Source organism: Eptesicus fuscus, chromosome 5 (genome assembly GCF_027574615.1).
Source record: "Eptesicus fuscus isolate TK198812 chromosome 5, DD_ASM_mEF_20220401, whole genome shotgun sequence".
NCBI lineage: Eukaryota > Metazoa > Chordata > Mammalia > Chiroptera > Vespertilionidae > Eptesicus > Eptesicus fuscus.
Genome location: NC_072477.1, coordinates 76,165,513 through 76,182,882, shown reverse-complemented (window position 1 = coordinate 76,182,882; position 17,370 = coordinate 76,165,513). Strand labels below are relative to the sequence as shown.

Sequence of the window (17,370 nt, the reverse complement as noted above, 5' to 3'; positions counted from 1 at the left end):
AGAGAGCATGGGTAGCCTGTTACTTAAGTATTTACTCATTCAGTCCTTCTACTTTCATTCTCCATTCCTCAAATGCCCTCAAAATACATACATACAGACACATACAAACATACACACACACAGCACCATCTACCTAAATTATTCAAATGTAATTAGTGCTTCTGATTTCAAAACCTTTCCACAAGTGTACAGCAAACATCACAGTGTTTCTTGGTGGTTTCTCACAATAGGTCCAGGTTCCCAAGTTTGTGCTCAGCTCCCCCTGCAGTTCCTGTCACTGTGTCACCCAGCACACAGTAGTACATTGCAGAATCTGTCTGGTGGACTGAGGCTTTCTCCAAGTGGAAGGCCTTTGGTTGTTTTTGGTATGTGGCTACAAATCCTTTGCTGCTTCCATTCTCATTGATCCTTGAGGCTTTCAGGAGGAGCTGTGGACCTTCTCCGGGATGCTGAACATACCAGAAAAGAGTGGGATAGCCTGTGGCTGAATAAGTACAATTCACAGTCAGGGGAGCCCCTTCTAACAGAGTCACTTGGCCTTCCATCTGGGTCACTGAGTCTCCATGGGTTTGTCCTGGAGAAAAAGAAAAGAAATCTATATTATCCTGGGCATGACACTCTGAAATACAATTATGGTTCAAGAATTTGCGAATTTAATAGAATAAAGAATCCATATTTTAAGAGACATGTTACTTACCAAACACTAAGAATACGACAATCACGAAGCCCAGAGACGAGTTCATCTCTACAATGTCTCCTAAATAATGTTCTGATTCTTAACATGAAGTGAAATGATAAACCTAAGCCTACAATTCACATAGGAAATGTGTTTGTGTTTAGGAACAGCACCCCCTGGTGGAGAGAAACTGAAATGGAATGCATGGCTCTTTTTTTTTAATTAACTTTTTTTTTTTCAATTACAATTGACATATAATATTATATTAGTTTCAGGTGTACACCACAGTGATAAAACACTATATACCTTATTAAGTGATCAATCTTGTACCCATACATGGTTATTAGAATATTCACTATTTTCTCTATGCTTTACTTTACATGCTCATGACCATTCTAACAACCAATTTGTACTTCTTAATTCCTTCACCTTTTCCACCCATCCCCCCAACTTACCTCTCATCTGGAAAACATCAAAATGATGTTTATATCTATGAATCTATTTCTGTTCTGCTTGCTCATTTATTTTGTTGTTTAGATTCAATTGCTGATAGATATGCTTTATTGCCATCATATTGTTCATATTTTTAATCTTTTTTTTTTGTTTTTCTTAAAGAAGACAATATTTCATGCAATACTGGTTTGGCAATTAAGAACTCCTTCAGCTTTTTCTTGTCTGGGAAGCTCTTTATATGTCCTTTGGTTCTAAATGATAGTTTTGCTGGATAGAGTAATCTTGGTTGTAGGCCCTTACTGCTCATTACTTTAAATATTTCTTGCCACTCCCTTCTGGCCTGCAAAGTTTCTGTTGAGAAATCAGCTGACATTGTTATAGGAGCTCTCTTGTAATTAACTAACTGCTTTTTTCTTGCTGCTTTTAAGGTTCTCCTTTTGTCTTTAACTGGTGCAAGCGGTGGCTCCCAGGCCTGATCGCCCTTTGAGTGCTTCTCCACCTACCTCTGCTCCTGAGGGGTGACTGGGGAAGCAGCCAAAGCTCATACCCACTGACGGTGCCGGCCCCACTCGTATCTGCTGCTGGCTCGGGCCCCAATCGCTTCGTGCCAAAGCGGGTGAGAGCTAGGCCGGCACTGTCAGTGCATGAAAGTGGAAGCAGCAGGAGCGGGGTTGTCAACTGACAGGGGACCAGGAGCTGCGGCAGCTTAGGCCAGGTGCAGGTGCAGAGGATGGAGGGGCCGAGATCCACCCCTGTGCCCACTGCAGCCTCGTGGCCCACAATTCTTATCAAGGTGCATGAATTTGTGCTCTGGGCCCCTAGTTTTATATAAATGGAATCATATGTATTCTTTTATCTAGTTTCTATCTCTCAGCATAATTATTTTGGAATTCTTATATGGTCTCTTAAGTAGGGTTCATTCTTTTTTCTTGCTGAATAAGTATTCCATTATAGAAAGACTAGAGGCCTGGTGCACAAAATTCGTGCTCTGAGGGGGGTGGTCCCTCAGCCCAGCCTGTACCCTCTCCAATCTGGGACCTCTCGAGGGATGTCCAACTGCCCGTTTAGGCCCAATTGGGCAGTCGGACATCCCTTGAGGGGGCAGTCGGACATCCCTCTCACAATCCAGGACTGCTGGCTCCCAACTGCTTGCCTGCCTGCCTTCCTGATTGCCCCTAACCGCTTCTGCCTGCCAGCCTGATCACCCCCTAACCACTCTGCTGCCAGCCTGTTTGCCCCCAACTTCCCTCCTCTGCCAACCTGGTTACCCCTAACTGCCCTCGCCTGCAGGGTTGATCACCTCCAACTGCCCTCCCTTGCAAGCCTGGTCCTTCTCAACTGCCCTCCCTTGCAGGCCGGGTGCCTCCCAACTGCCCTCTCCTGTTGGCCATCTTGTGGTGGCCATCTGGTGTCCACTTGGGGGCAGGATCTTTGACCACATGGGGACAGCTATATTGTGTGTTGCAGTGATGATCAATTTGCATAGTACTCTTTTATTAGATAGGATAGAGGCCTGGTACAGGGGTGGGGGCCAGTTGGTTTGCCCTGAAGGGCATCCCGGATCAGGTGGGGGTTCCCTTGGAGTGTGAGGCGGCCTGAGTGAGGGGCCTGTGGTGGTTTGCAGGCCAGCCACACCCCCTGGCAACGCAAGCGGAGGCCCCGGTATCTGGAATTTATTTTCCTTCTACAATTGAAACTTTGTAGCCTGGAGTGGAGCCAAGCCTGGGGCTCCCTCCAAGGCCCGTAGCCATTTGTGTTGGGGTTATAATTGAAACTTTGTTGCCTTAAGCTGGTGGGCCTGGCCAGGGTTTGCAGAAAGCTTTGCTTCCCCTGTTGCAGGCGGCAACCCTTGCCTGCTCTCTCAAGCTCCATTCTGCCGCCATTTGTTTGAATTTGTTTACCTTCTATAATCAAAACTTTGTAGCTTGAGTGGAGGCTTAGGCCTGGCTAGGGCAGGTGGAAAGCTTGGCTTCCTCTGTTACCTAGGAAACCTTGCTCTCTGTGGCTGTAGCCATCTTGGTTTGGGTTAATTTGCATACTCGCTCTGATTGGATGGTGGGCGTGGCTTGTTGGTGTGGCTTGTGGGTGTGTTGGAGGTATGGTCAATTTGCATATTTGTCTATTATTAGATAGGATAAAATAATTTATCTATTTGCCTTATTGCACTGACTAAAACCTCTAGTAAAATATTAAATACAAGAGGTGGGAGCCAAACTTCTTTCCTTATTCCTGATCATAGCTGGAATGCATTGAGCCTTTCACCATCAAATATGCCATTTTATGTAAGTGTTTTGTAGATGCCCTTTTTAAGTTCAAGAAATTCCCTTCCATTCCTAATTTTCTGGAATTTTTAATAATGAATTAATGTTGGATTTGTCAAATGCATTTTCTGAACCTACTGAGGTTATTATCATTAGGGATTATCTACTGCTTGTCAATCAATTTATCAGTAAGTTGTCACAGTAAAATATTAAAGACAATATTGCTCTCCTATTTAACAAATAATAAAACAAAGCTCACAAGTGTCTGGAAAGCACATAGCAAAGCTAATAATTTTGAAAATAGATCTCTCTAATAGCAAAAACATGTTTTCTGGCTTTTCATTATAGATTATTTTCAGAAAAAAAATTTAAAGAAAGACTAGAGGATAGCAAAATTACTTATTGAGTCCTTGAAATATCTTACTGTAGCTAAGATTTGGAAACAGCCTAAGTGTCCATCAGCAGATGAGTGGATTAAAAAACTGTGGTACATCTACACAATGGAATACTACATTGCTGTAAAAAGGAAGGAACTCCTACCATTTGCAACAGAATGGATGACCTGGAGAGCATTATGCTAAGTGAAATAAGCCAGTCAGAGAAAGATAAATATCACATGATCTCACCCATTTATGGAATACTAGAGGCCCGGTGCACAAAATTCGTGCACGGGGGTGGGGTGGGGGTGGTGTCCCTCAGCCCAGTCTGCACCCTCTCCAATCTTGGACCCTTTGATGGATGTCCGACTGCCCGTTTAGGCCCAATTCTGGTAGGATAGGGCCTAAACAGGCGGTCGGATATCCCTCTCTCAATTCAGGACTGCTGGCTCCAAACTGCTTGCCTGCCTGCCTTCCTGATAATCCCTAACCGCTTCTGCCTGCCAGCCTGATCACCCCTAACCACTCCCCTGCCAGCCTGATTGATGCCTAAATGCTCCCCTGCCAGCCTGATTGCCCCTAATTGCCCTCCCCTGTAGGCCTGGTCATCCCTAACTGCCCTTCCCTGCAGGCCCAGTTGCCCCAACTTCCCTCATCTGTCTGCCTCATCACCCCTAACTACCCTCCCCTGAAGGCTTGATTGTCCCTAACTGCCCTATCCCTTGCAGGCCTGGTCCCTCCCAACTGCCCTACCCTGCTGGCCTGATTGCCCACAACTGCTCTCCCTTTCAGACCTGGTCCCTCCCCTGCTGGTCATCTTGTGGCAGCCATCTTGTATGTTGGAGTGATGGTCAATTTGCATACTACTCTTTTATTAGATAGGATTGAGTCCTGGTGCACAGGTAGGGGCCGGCTGGTTTACCCTGAAGGGTGTCCCGGATCAGGGTGGGGATTCCCTTGGGGCATGGGGTGGCCTGAGCGAGGGGCCTATGGTGGTTTGCAGGTTGGCCATGCCTTCCAGCGACCCAAGTGGAGGCCCTCGTATCTGAGACTTATTTATCTTCTATAATTAAAACTTTGTAGCCTTGAGCAGAGGCTAGGGCAGGCCAGGGTGGGCGGAAAGCTGGCTTCCTCCATTGGTGGGAAAATCCAAGCCTCCTGCTCACTCTGTGGCTGCAGCCATTTTTTTGGGGATTTATTTATCTTCTATAATTGAAACTTTGTAGCCTTGAGTGGAATCCACACTGGCCAGGGTGTGCGAGAAGCTTGGCTTCCTCCATTGCCAGGGAAACCCAAGCCTCCTGCTCGCTCCATGGCCACAGCCATCTTGGTTGGGTTAATTTGCATACTTGCTCCTGATTGGCTGGTGGGTGTGGCTTGTGGGTATAGTGGAGGTATGGTCAATTTGCATATTACTCTTTTACTAGATAGGATAACGAACAACATAAACTGATGAACAAAAACAAATCCAGAGAGGAACCAAGATGGTGGCATAGTTAAACAACTAATCTGCTGCCTCACACAACAATTTCAAAAACACAACTAAAAGACAAAAACGTCTACCACCCAGAACCACAGGAAAGCTGGCTGAGTGGAAGACTGACAACTAAGAACAGAAAGGAGCACAATCGCTGAAAAGCTGAGGTACGGAGGCACGCGAATCGGGCCGGCGGCGGGCGGCTGGGTGCGCGGCTTTTCTACAACCCGCAGGGAGACAAGCTCCCGATCACTCTGAAATCCAGTTTCTGGGGACACTCGGGGGACCCAGACACCTACGGGGAGAAGCTGGACTCTCGGCCATCGGGTCGGAAAGTGAGAGTGACTTTTTTGCGGTGGTGCGCCCAGCAATCATTGTTTACTGCGCTGGAGCGCGGGGCGCAGGGACTTGGAAACGTGGAAAGGCAGAGACAGCTGACGGCAGCCATCGCTGTTGGCCACGCCCCAGCCTAGTGACGCCCTGAGACCCCGCCCAGCCCTGAGGCCCCGCCCTGAGACCCCACCCAGCCCTGAGGCCCCGCCCTGAGGCCCCGCCCCGCACATTCTACAAACCCGCCCAGGCTCCACACAGCGGCTTTTACATATAAATGGCCTGTTCTGTGGCAGCTTAACCAACTGCAGCTCCAGTCAGACTGCTCCAAAACCACCCAAGCAAAGGAGGAGAAAACTAGCCCTTGCTGTAGCTCCTGCTGGGGAACACACAGTACACAAGGGTACACCAAGAGTGTCCACCTCAAGTAACTGGGAGGCTGACCCGTTGAACCAATAGGACACCTAGTACACAAAACTACCCTACCAACTCAGGGAAGCAGAGAATATGAGAAGGCAAGGAAACAGATCACAAACCAAAGAAATGGAGGAAAACAAGCGATTGGACATAGAGTTCAAAACCACGGTTATAAGGTTTTTCAAGAATTTCATGGAAAAGGCCGATAAATTCCATGAGGACCAACTAGAAATTAAACATACACTGACTGAGATAAAAAATATTATACAGAGACCCAAAAGCAGACTAGAGGATTGCAAGAATCAACTCAAAGATTTGGAATACAAAGAGGCCAAGGACACTCCTCCAGAGAAGCATGAAGAGAAGAGAATTCAGAAAGTTGAAAATAGTGTAAGAAGCCTCTGGGACAACTTCAAGCGAACCAACATCAGAATTATGGGGGTACCAGAAGAAGAGAGAGAGCAAGATGCTGAAAACCTATTTGAAGAAATAATGAACGAAAACTTCCCCCACCTGATGAAAGAAATAGACTTACAAGTCCAGGAAGCGCACAGAACCCCAAACAAAAGGAATCCAAAGAGGACTACACCAAGACACATCATAATTAAAATGCCAAGAGCAAAAGACAAAGAGAGAATCTTACAAGCAGCAATAGAAAAACAGTTAGTTACCTACAAGGGAGCTCCCATACGATTATCAGCTAATTTCTCAACAGAAACCATGCAGGCCAGACGGGAGTGGCAAGAAATATTCAAAGTGATGAATAGCAGGAACCTACAACCAAGACTACTCTACCCAGCAAAGTTATCATTCAGAATTGAAGGGCAGATAAAGACCTTCACAGATAAGAAAAAGCTAAAGGAGTTCATCACCACCAAACCAGCATTATATGAAATGCTGAAAGGTATTCCTTAAAAAGAGGAAAAAGAAGAAGAAAGATAAAAATTATGAACAACAAATACATATCTATCAACAAGTGAATCTAAAAGTCAAGTGAATTAAAAATCTGAGGAACAGAATAAACTGATAAACTTATTAGAATCAGAGGCATAGAATGGGAGTGGATTGATAATTCTCAGGGGGAAAGGGGTGTCTGTGTGGGGAGTATGGGAAGAGACTGGACAAAAATCATACACCTATGGATAAGGACAGCGGGGGGGGGGGAGGTAAGGGCAGAGGGGGGGGTGGGAACTGGGTGGTGGGGAGATATGTGGGGAAAAAGGAGAAACAATTGTAATCTGAACAATAAAGATTCATTAAAAAAAAAAAACAAAAAAAAAAACAAATCCAGAGACAGAGAAGCATCAATCAGCAGTCAAACCTCAGGGGGAAGGTAGGGGAGGGTGGGGGTTAGGGGGAGAGATCAACCAAAGGACTTGTATGCATGCATATAAGCTTAACCCTAACCAATGGACACAGACACCAGGTGGGGTGAGGGCATGAGCGAGGGAGTGGAGAGGCAATTGGGGTATAAGGATACGTATGTAATACCTTAATCAATAAAGGAAAAAAAGTATGTTAAAAGTTCTTTATTTATGCAAATACTTAAACGATTGCAGGTTTGACTCTTTCACCAAAACAAGAAACATACAAAGGATATACACACTGCAATTCAGGAGCCAACCTCTAGGTAGTGGCTTGACCATTTTTTTCAGATCAATTATTAGGCATCTGACTTAAGCAATGCACTGTAGCGAGGGTGACAAACTCTTCCAGATTTTTGTACATCAGGAAATTAAACTTCATTTATGTCAAGTGAGTAAACTTGCTAGTGATTAAGCGGTCTAGACTATAGTTCTTCAAACTAATCAATATACATGTTTCTCAAATTTTAAATAGAATTGTCATATGATCCAGCAATTCTACTTCCATGTAGAATATATATATATTGTATTTTTTTTTAAAGACTACTTCTTTTATTCCATGGAGACCCTTAATCATGGTGGAAATTAGATGCACCTGCCTAAGATTCTTCATTATACTTACTGCTAATTCTGCCACAGATAGTCCAATGGCCCACGATTTGTCGCCTTTCAGTTTGATCACCTCATAAGCACCGTCAGTCACCTGTTTGTGAACTTCTTTCCACTGGTTCTTATCTGAATCAGTGCTTAAAGCACGGTGCAGATTCTTTAGTGAGACAACAGCAACATTCACTCCACTCCACACAGGCACACTAGAGTCTCCATGCTCCCCAACGACCCACCGATGACAGCTTAATGGGTGAACGCCAGTGTTTCCTCCACTAGACAACAAACCAGGCTGACTCCAGATTGCAACCACTTCCAATAACACGGTTTTGGGGAAAGCCGCCTATCTTACAAGCCACATAGGTCAAGACATCCACTGGGTTGGAAACAATAAGCAATTTGCAGTTGTGAATGTATTTTACAACATTAAGAATGATGAATTTAAAGATGCTCGAGTTACACTGGCCAAATTAAGAGGGCTTCCTCCCTCTTGTTGACAGGCCCCAGCTGTGACAGTAACCAGCTTCAGGTTTGCAGTAACATTATAGTCTTTGCCAGAAACAATTTTTGGTGATCTAAGGAAAAGACTGCCATTCTTTAGATTCATCTTCTCTTCATTTAATTTTCTACGATGACATCAATAAGAGCAAGCTCATCTGCCAAGTCTTTCTTTTTTTTCTTTTTTTAAAATATTTTTATTTTTTTAAATAAATGTTTATTGTTCAGATTATTACAATTGTTCCTCTTTTTCCACCCCATAGCTCCTCTCCACCCAGTTCCCACCCCACTCTTTGCCCTCCCCCGCTCCCCTGTCCTCATCCATAGGTGATACACTTGTTATCTACATTATTTAGAGAGATGGCCAGAGTACTTATCTACATTGATTTATGAGCAGGTACTAATGGTTTTACTGAGTGGTAAGATACTTGGAAAGAACAGGATTTGAAAATTAGTGACAAGGAAATTTAGGGAAGAGTTTTTCTGGGCACACACTATAAAGATAATTATGCTCTGTGTGAATACCGACCAGGGGAAGACCATTGGAGTGGAAGCTCTTAATAATGGACAATCTATACACTGTGGATACGTAAGCAGCTTTCTCCAGTTACCCCAATGCTTGCTCAATGATCCAATGAACAAAGTGGCCTTATTAAAAGGGATGGAAGTTATGCATGAACTCAAAAGCATTGATTTCCCCTTATCAAGTTTGACCTAGCTAATGCTACTTCTGAGTGTCTAATCTGTCAATTATAGAAACTAATGCTGAGCCCCTGATATGGGCACATTCCTCAGCGGGCCTGCCCAGACACCTGGTGATATGTTGATTCCATCAGACATCTTCCATGATAGAGATGCCTGAAGTCCTTACTGAAATAGACACATATGTTTGTGTATGGATTTGTCCTCCTTGTTTCACGAGCACCCCAGGACAGTTCAGCAGCACCCCTTTACCAGCTTTCTGTAAATTTTATTGGAACCCGGATAGGTGTTTCCCTGTTTTCCAGCCTTTTCCTCTGGCACCTCAGCCAACTTCTCACCACCCAGCAGGCTCGCACCACGCACTCCCCAGAGAGGTCTGAAGCTTTGGTAGGAGAGGAGGGTATGTATTTCAATGTGTTGTTACTGTACTTTGGAACTTTGGCTTAGTCCTAGAGATGGGAGTTTGTCCCTACATAAGCTATTCACATATTCTTTAGAGTTATTTTTTAACTCAGTAATTAATTCTCTATTAGTCATTTTTAAGTGCTTATATTAAACTCTCCTTGTTAAAACTACTGTATATTTCTTTTTATTGGACCCTAATTGATGTATTGGAGTCTAGGGGAGGAAAGACATTAGAAGTAGAAAGACCAGCGATTGCATGTCATGTAACAGTATCTATCATACTTTTAAGGAACTGTGCTTAGGTATGTTGTGACAAACACATGTGGGGGAGGTGGGGGTGGCAGAGGAGGTGAAGAGATGGGACTTAAACCTGGAGAGTCCCTCTGGGCCAAGAAAACAAGTGCTTTTTTATGCTGTGCTATATTGTATTTTATTGCAAAAGTATATTTCCAGGTACTACTGGACAGAATAAATACAGTTACTATTTTAAAAATCAATGTAGGTAATGAGAATTTGCTTGGACACATTTTTGAGATTGATCTAGCTAATTGACAACTGATGATATTGAATATAAGAGGTAAACTCAATGTCAGTCTCTAGGGAGAGAATGCCCCACTGTGGCCATGTGGAGAACTTACAATGAAACCTTTGCTGTAACTCCCAAGGGGTTTGTGATCTGCTTCCTTTGCAAAACCAGCTACTGTGGCACTCACAGCACAATAATACACGGCTGAGTCTTCCTCTTGCGCTAATGACTTCTTCAGATGGAAGGACGACTCACTCTTGTCATGGACAGCCGTGAAACCTTTGACGCTCTCTCTTGAGAACTGTTTCAGGAGTAACCGCGGGCTTTGTCTGGGATACTGGACATACCAGAGAAGTTCAGGGCTCCCAGAATATACGTAGTTGCACTTCACCTGCACTGAGGCCCCTTCAAGGACGGAGATGTGGTCCTCGGGCTGAGTCACTGTCTGGGCTCTTATTCCTCCTGTAACACCAATTCTGGATCAGGAATCATCTTAAAGACGGGGGAGAATACTCCCGTAAACTGATTCTAAATCAGAAGACCACAGAAAGAGAGAATAAAGTGAGACTTTACTCACGGAGTGTGAATATGAACACAAGCATAGAAGTGAGGATGGGCTTCATGTCCGAGCTGTGAGAAGCAGAAGGCTCTTTTCTGGAGGTCTTTTCTGGAGACAGTTCAGCCACGTGGACACTGGCAGAGCGGTGAGTGAGTTTACACAGCATGTTAAGCAAAAACATTTCCTCAAAGGGCTGATGGCTTTCAGGCTTTCTACTAAATTCAGTTTGTGTCATTTCGTCCTCTAGAGGCCAAATGTGATATAGCAGATAATCTCGGGCTCCAGGAAGCTTATAAATTCTAAACCAGAATGGAGAGGGAATTCCTCCACAGTTACTAGGACAAAGGGGAAAGCTATGCTAGATTTAAAAGCATGTTACTAAAAAGGTCCAAATAGAGGAGAAAATGGAACAGAACAGAAAGTCCAAACATACAAGTTACTGGTGGAAATTTAGTTAAAATAAAATGGGGGAAAGAAGGCATATTTAATAAAAGATACCTTCATGAATGGAGAACATTTTAGAGATTAACCAATAAAATTTGGATGCTTACCTTAATATCTATTACAAAATAAATTCCTAATGAAGGCAATATTTAATATTTTTAAATAAAATAAAGTATCTTTTTAAAATAAATTTAGGATGGTCTCGGATTTAAAAAAAAAATAATAGAAAGCATACAGGAAAATATCAGACTTCATAGAAATTTAAAATCCTAGACAGATATGTTAATGAAATGTTTAAATGTTAACAGATCAAGTTATCTTTCCATCTATCATCATTGATTCTGGGTGGCCCTTTAGAAATTTAGTTCTATAAGTTAAAAAAAAAAAAAAAAAGGCCATAAACAAAGGAACAATCATTTAGCCTAGAACAGTGGTCGGCAAACTGAGGCTCGTGAGCCACAAGTGACTCTTTGACCCCTTGAGTTTTTAGCAAAGGCCAACTTAGGAGTACCCTAATTAAGTTAATAACAATGTACCTACCTATAAGGTTTAAGTTAAAAAAATTTGGCTCTCAAAAGAAATTTCAATCGTTGTACTGTTGATATTTGGCTCTGTTGACTAATGAGTTTGTGACCACTGGCTTAGAAAGAAAGCCATTCTAGAGAGATGGCTGATTGAAAATATCCCTGATCCCCTGCGCTTAGCCAAGGAGCTTCTGCAGTGACCAGCCAAGCTACAGTGAGAGAACTCGAGCACCATATCCCATTGGGGCTCATATGTGAATCTAGAGTCAGGTAGCAGAAACTTCAGGATGAAGAGCATAAAACTGTGGGTCTTGGAGAGAGCTTGGTCTGTAGAGATCAATGGACCTCGAAGAAGGAAACATTCTCTTGAGAAAGCCTCTCCTCTAGTCCCCAAATAGCTGAGAAGAAAGTAACAAGTAGGCTGAGCCTTATCTGTCCTTAAAGAAGAAGAGAACAAGGGGATCAGAGAGCCAAGAGATCTCCTTCCAGTTTTCCCACAGGGACTGACATTGCTACTGGTATCAGTGCCCTTTAGGCTGCTATACTGCTGATCACAGACACAGAAACCTTGAGGTGAGATTTGACTTGGGGTGATGAACACGAAATGCAGTGTAGAGGTGAAGTGGTGCAGAATGTGTACCTAACATCTGTGTAATTTTGTTAATCGATGTCATCCAAGTACATTCAATAAAAAGAAAAAAGAAAAAACCTCTAGGCTTTATACCCTCACAGGATTGCCTCCAGTTAAAGTGCCCAGTAATGAGAAGGGGAGTAAAGATAAGGAAAGGAAATCTCAGAAAGGAGGGCCTGGTATGAGTCAAGAATAGGCTGAAAAAAAGGTCAGTGATCTAATTTCTTTCACCAATAATCAGGACACATAGTTTGAAAAGTGAATTCATTTACAAGAAACTCTCACAAAGAAAAATATCTCATTGGGTATACTGATTATTATTATTATACAGACTCTTACTAGTAAATGAAATTAAGAGAATTCTGTAAACCTCAGACTTATGATTGTCATGTACAAATATAATGTCTCCAACAAAAGTTTAGTGATAGAGAAATAGGACATGTATATAATGACCATCCTGACCTCATTTCTATCTCCCTTCTGTTCAATACTTTCCCCATACACCCTGCAGGTACACCTGGCTGATTCTGCTCTGTGACTATGAAGTATAAGCCACATTTTGAAATTCAAGTAACCGTGTCCTATTTCTTTCTCTTTTCATCTCTCTTTTCTTTTGTTCACTTTCCTCCTCTCTCTCTACGTATATTCATTTTCTTCCATTTCATCTTCTCATTTTCTTTCCCCTGTTTTTCTAGTCTCAGAAGAGGTATAACAGAAGGTAGATACTACTAGAATAATTTTAAAGTGAAAATAAAGGTCCACATTTTAGAATTTTAATCATGAAAACCAAAACTGTAAATAGGTAATGTATCTGTTTTCAACAGGAGTTTCAAGCCTAACTTTGACCCTAGTTGATGTTCCCTTTTTAGAGAGTCATCTATGTTACATTCATTACAGCCTCAGACGTTCCTCACAGATGAATATATGGGGGTTCTCCCTGTTCTTATAGTATACTAGACGCCCGTTGAATGAAGAGATTCGTGCAATAGGCCTTCCTTCCCTTGGCTTCCAGCACTGGTTTTCCTCTGAAACCTGGGACCCAAGCCTTCACTCTGGCCGGAGTCTGCCTTCTTCGTCTTTGCTGCAGACTCTGACTGGAGTCTGCCATCTTCGTCTTCACTGCAGACTCTGGCCAGTGTCTGCTATCTTTGTCTTTGAGTCTTTGTCTTCGTTGTGGTCAGAGTGCTGCTTCTAAGCTCCTATAGATCCCATGGCACCCTGTCCTCCCACTCATAATAGACATTCTGCCCCTCAAGCCACTCCCCACCTGGAGCAGCCGGGCGGCAGCCATCTTTCTCCTTCTAATTTGTATATTTCCCCCTGATTCGCTGGTGGGCATAGCAGAGTGATGGTTAATTTGCATGTTTCTCTTTTATTAGTGTAGATACTATATATATATATATATATATATATATATATATATATATATATATATATATATAGTTAGTTAGTTAGTTAGTTCAGATGATCTCCTAACTGCTGCTAACCCTTATTTAAATTTTAACTAAGTCTTAACTATGTCAGAACTTGAGAAAAAAGTTTCTCATTTAGAGTAAGGCCTAGAGTGCTTCCCAGTGATCCAAAACCATGAGGCCACTTAGCTCATCAGCAGCCACCAGAACCCCAGCTCCTTCATTCCATTCTCTCCAGATGATCTCTACAGATGATCAGGAGTGGAGGAACTATCACGCTGAAAGGGGGCACTTTTTTTTTTTTTAAATGAACTGGTTTCTTCTTAAAAATGTCACTTAATAGAGGTCACTATCATAAAATATTCTGTCAAATTGCACCTTTGGTGTTAAATTTGATTTTTCCAATTTGTCTATATCCTATATAATAAAACCCTAATATTCTAAGTATCCTGTGGTCCAGTCAACAAATCAAAGCATAATATACTGATGATATGCTAAGGCCACTCAACTGCTCACGATGATGTGCACTGACAACCAGGGGGACAGGCGCTCCAACAGGTAGATTAGCTTGCTGTTAGGTTCTGGCTGATCAGGACTGAGCAAGATGAGCCAGACACACCCTGTAGCCCTCAGCAGTCCCTCCCCTGCTGGCCAACTTCCCGCATCCCTTCTGGCCCTGATGGTGCACTGGTGGGGTCCCTCAGCCTGTGCCCTCTTGCAAGCAGGGACCCCTTAAGGGATGTTGGAGAGCCGGTTTCGATCCAATCCTGCAGGCCAGACCAAGGGATCCCACTGATGCACGAATTTATGCACCGGGCCTCTAGTATATATATAAAAGCCTAATATGCAAAAGCGTCCCTTCAGGAGTTTGACCGACAGGAGTTCGATCACTCACTATGACATGTGCTGACCACCAGGGAGCAGCATGGAATGAAGGAAGGCCTTGGCAGGGAGCCAGTAGCCAGGGAAGGAAGGCCCTGCTCTGCCCTGATTGCCAGCCAGGCCTAGGGAACCCTACCTGCGCACGAATTTCATGCACTGGGCCTCTGGTTTCAAAATAAGTGCACGTACCTTTATTGAAGGTCTTCTATAAATTGGAACTTGTGCTAGGTCTTAAGAAGTTAAAAAAACTTTGTCTCTAATCACAGGCTGTTACAGTATATATAGTAGGAAAGACAAACATGTATGTGTGTGTGCATATATCAAGTAGCAGCCCCAAAAATCACATAATTAACCCAGCTAGACAAAGATTTAATGAGAATATGATCATTTTGTCTTATCAAGAGATTAAGTAGAGATATTAGCTTAGGGGTGGACTAGAGATGATTCCTAGATAAAAATTATAGAAAGAAGTTTGGCCCAGCCAGTGTGTCTTGGTGGTTGAGCATTGACCTATCAACCAGAAGGACATGGTTCAATTCCTGGTCAGGGCACATGCCTGGGTTGTGATTGTGCAGGAGGCAGCTGAGGCAGCTGAGGCAGCCAATCAATGATTCTCTCATCATTGATATTTCTATCTCTCTCTTCCTTTCCCTTCCTCTCTTAAAAATATAATTTTTGAAACAGAAATAAGCTGGGTCCTGGCCACTTTGACTCAGTGGTTAGAGTGTTGGCTTGCTGACCAAAAGGTTTGGGTTCAATTATGATCAGGGGCAAGTACATCAGTTTCAGACTCTCACTTACCAGCCCTGGTCAGGGGGAAGCAGGAGGCAACCTATCATTGTGTCTCTCTCACATCAAAGTTTATCTCTCTCTGTCACTCCCCCTTCCTTCCACTCTCTCTAGAAATCAACGGAAAAAAGTATCATCAGATGAGAATTAACAAAACAAAGAAAGAAAGAAGTTGGGAGACATGAAACATAATGACCTATTCTGGCCACTGACTCACTTCCAGGTGTGACTGATAGACAAGCATCCTTCCATATCACTTGAACCTTACTATGCATGTGTCTAAACTGCTCTTGCCCAGTTCCTTACCCCATCGATCAGTGGGGAACAGATTTGGAGAGTGTTAAATTAGCAAAGCTGTGTAAATGGCATTCCTGTATTATCTAGTACTAGTGGCTCTGTGCACAAATATGTGCACATTGAAAGGAAATTAATTAGAAAAAATGTTTTAATATTGTTATTTGCTCTCTCTCTCTGTAATAGAAGTGTCAACCAAATTCACAATTGACAATAACAGATCGAAACACATGCATCCGATTAGAGCCAGCGAGAGCTTTATATGTATCATGCATGTGCGAGTCAACTTAGCCTTTTATAAATGTAGAATGAACTTGCTTAATTAGACTTACTTTCTGATTTAGCTAAACTTTTTCAGCCCAGTAAAGCACCCCAACTTCTCTTTCAGGTACTTGTCAGCAACACAGCAGTAATTATCAACACAAAACAGATTATTATTGTAGATCACACAGGGAGAACAAAGGGTAAAATATTTAACTGCAACAGTGTTTGACTATATTCTGTGCAGTGAGAAAACCTGAGGTCATTTTCAAGTTCCACCATTTCTTATTTCTTTTTAGTCAGGTCAAGTTTCTAAGCTTTCTAAATCTCCGTTTTCTGGATAATGAAAAGAAAATAGGATTCCACTGAGTTTCCTATCTACCTACTCCAGGACTTCTGTGAGGATCAAATGAGATGAGGCATGGGAAAATGCTTCACAGACATTTGGTTAAAGTGTGAAATGTTTCCACCTGACTGTAAAGCAAGTCATGGTCCTGGGCTGAAGAAACTGCAAGGAGCCTAGTAGCTAGGGAGAGGAAGCCAGGCGTTGCTATGTGATGTCATTACCTGGCACCCACAGCGACCATTTCCTGTCTAGCCATGGGGTCTTGGCAGTGGTGGCTATGATTTGGTGGGCTGTCACTCTGGAGTGGTGGCAGTGCCTATATCTCACTTTGGGGAAGCCGAGTGTTGCTTTGTCGGCCAGGTCCAAGCTGCTGTTTCTCTGTAAATGGCAAGTGTGCGTTACGGCAGCTCCTGCATTGAGCGTCTGCCCCCTGGTGATCAGTGCACATCATAGGGACCAGTCGGACAGTGGGAAGTACACTTAGCATATTAGCCTTTTATATATTTACTAGAGGCCTGGTGCACAAAATTTGTGCATGGGAGGCAGGTTGTCACTCAGCCCAGCCTGCACCCTCTCCAATCTGGGACCCATTGAGGGATGTCCTACTGCCCATTTAGGCCCGATCCCTAAATGGGCAGTAGGACATCCCTCTCACAATCCAGGATTGTTGGCTTCCAACTGCTTGCCTGCCTGCCTTCCTGATTGCCCCTAACTGTTTCTGCCTTCCAGCCTGATCACCCCCTAACCACTCCCCTGCCAGCCTGATTGATACCTAACTGCTCCCCTGCCAGCGTGTTTGCCCCTAACTGCCCTCCCCTTCAGGCCTGGTCACCCCTAACTGCCATCCCCTGCAGGCCTGGTCCCCCGCAACTACTCTTCCCTGTAGGCCTGGGTCCCCACTAACTTCCTTCCCTGCATGCCCAGTTGCCCCCAATGTCCCTCCTCTGCTGGCTTGGTCACCCCTAACTGCCCTCCCCTGTAGGCTTGATCGCCCCCAACTGCCTCCCTTGCAGGGCTGGTTCCTCCCAAATGCCCTCCCCTGCTGGCTATCTTGTGTGGCCATCTTGTGTCCACATGGGGGAAGGATCTTTGACCACATGGGGGCAGCCATCTTGTGTGTTGGAGTGATGGTCAAT

At 43.7% G+C, this 17,370-nt stretch overlaps 1 pseudogene; it reads right to left on the bottom strand.

Annotated features, from left to right (window-relative positions):
• Positions 1–221: 221 nt before the first annotated feature.
• LOC114229587 (L-lactate dehydrogenase A chain-like) lies at positions 222–10,715 on the bottom strand (annotated as a pseudogene).
• Positions 10,716–17,370: the final 6,655 nt, after the last annotated feature.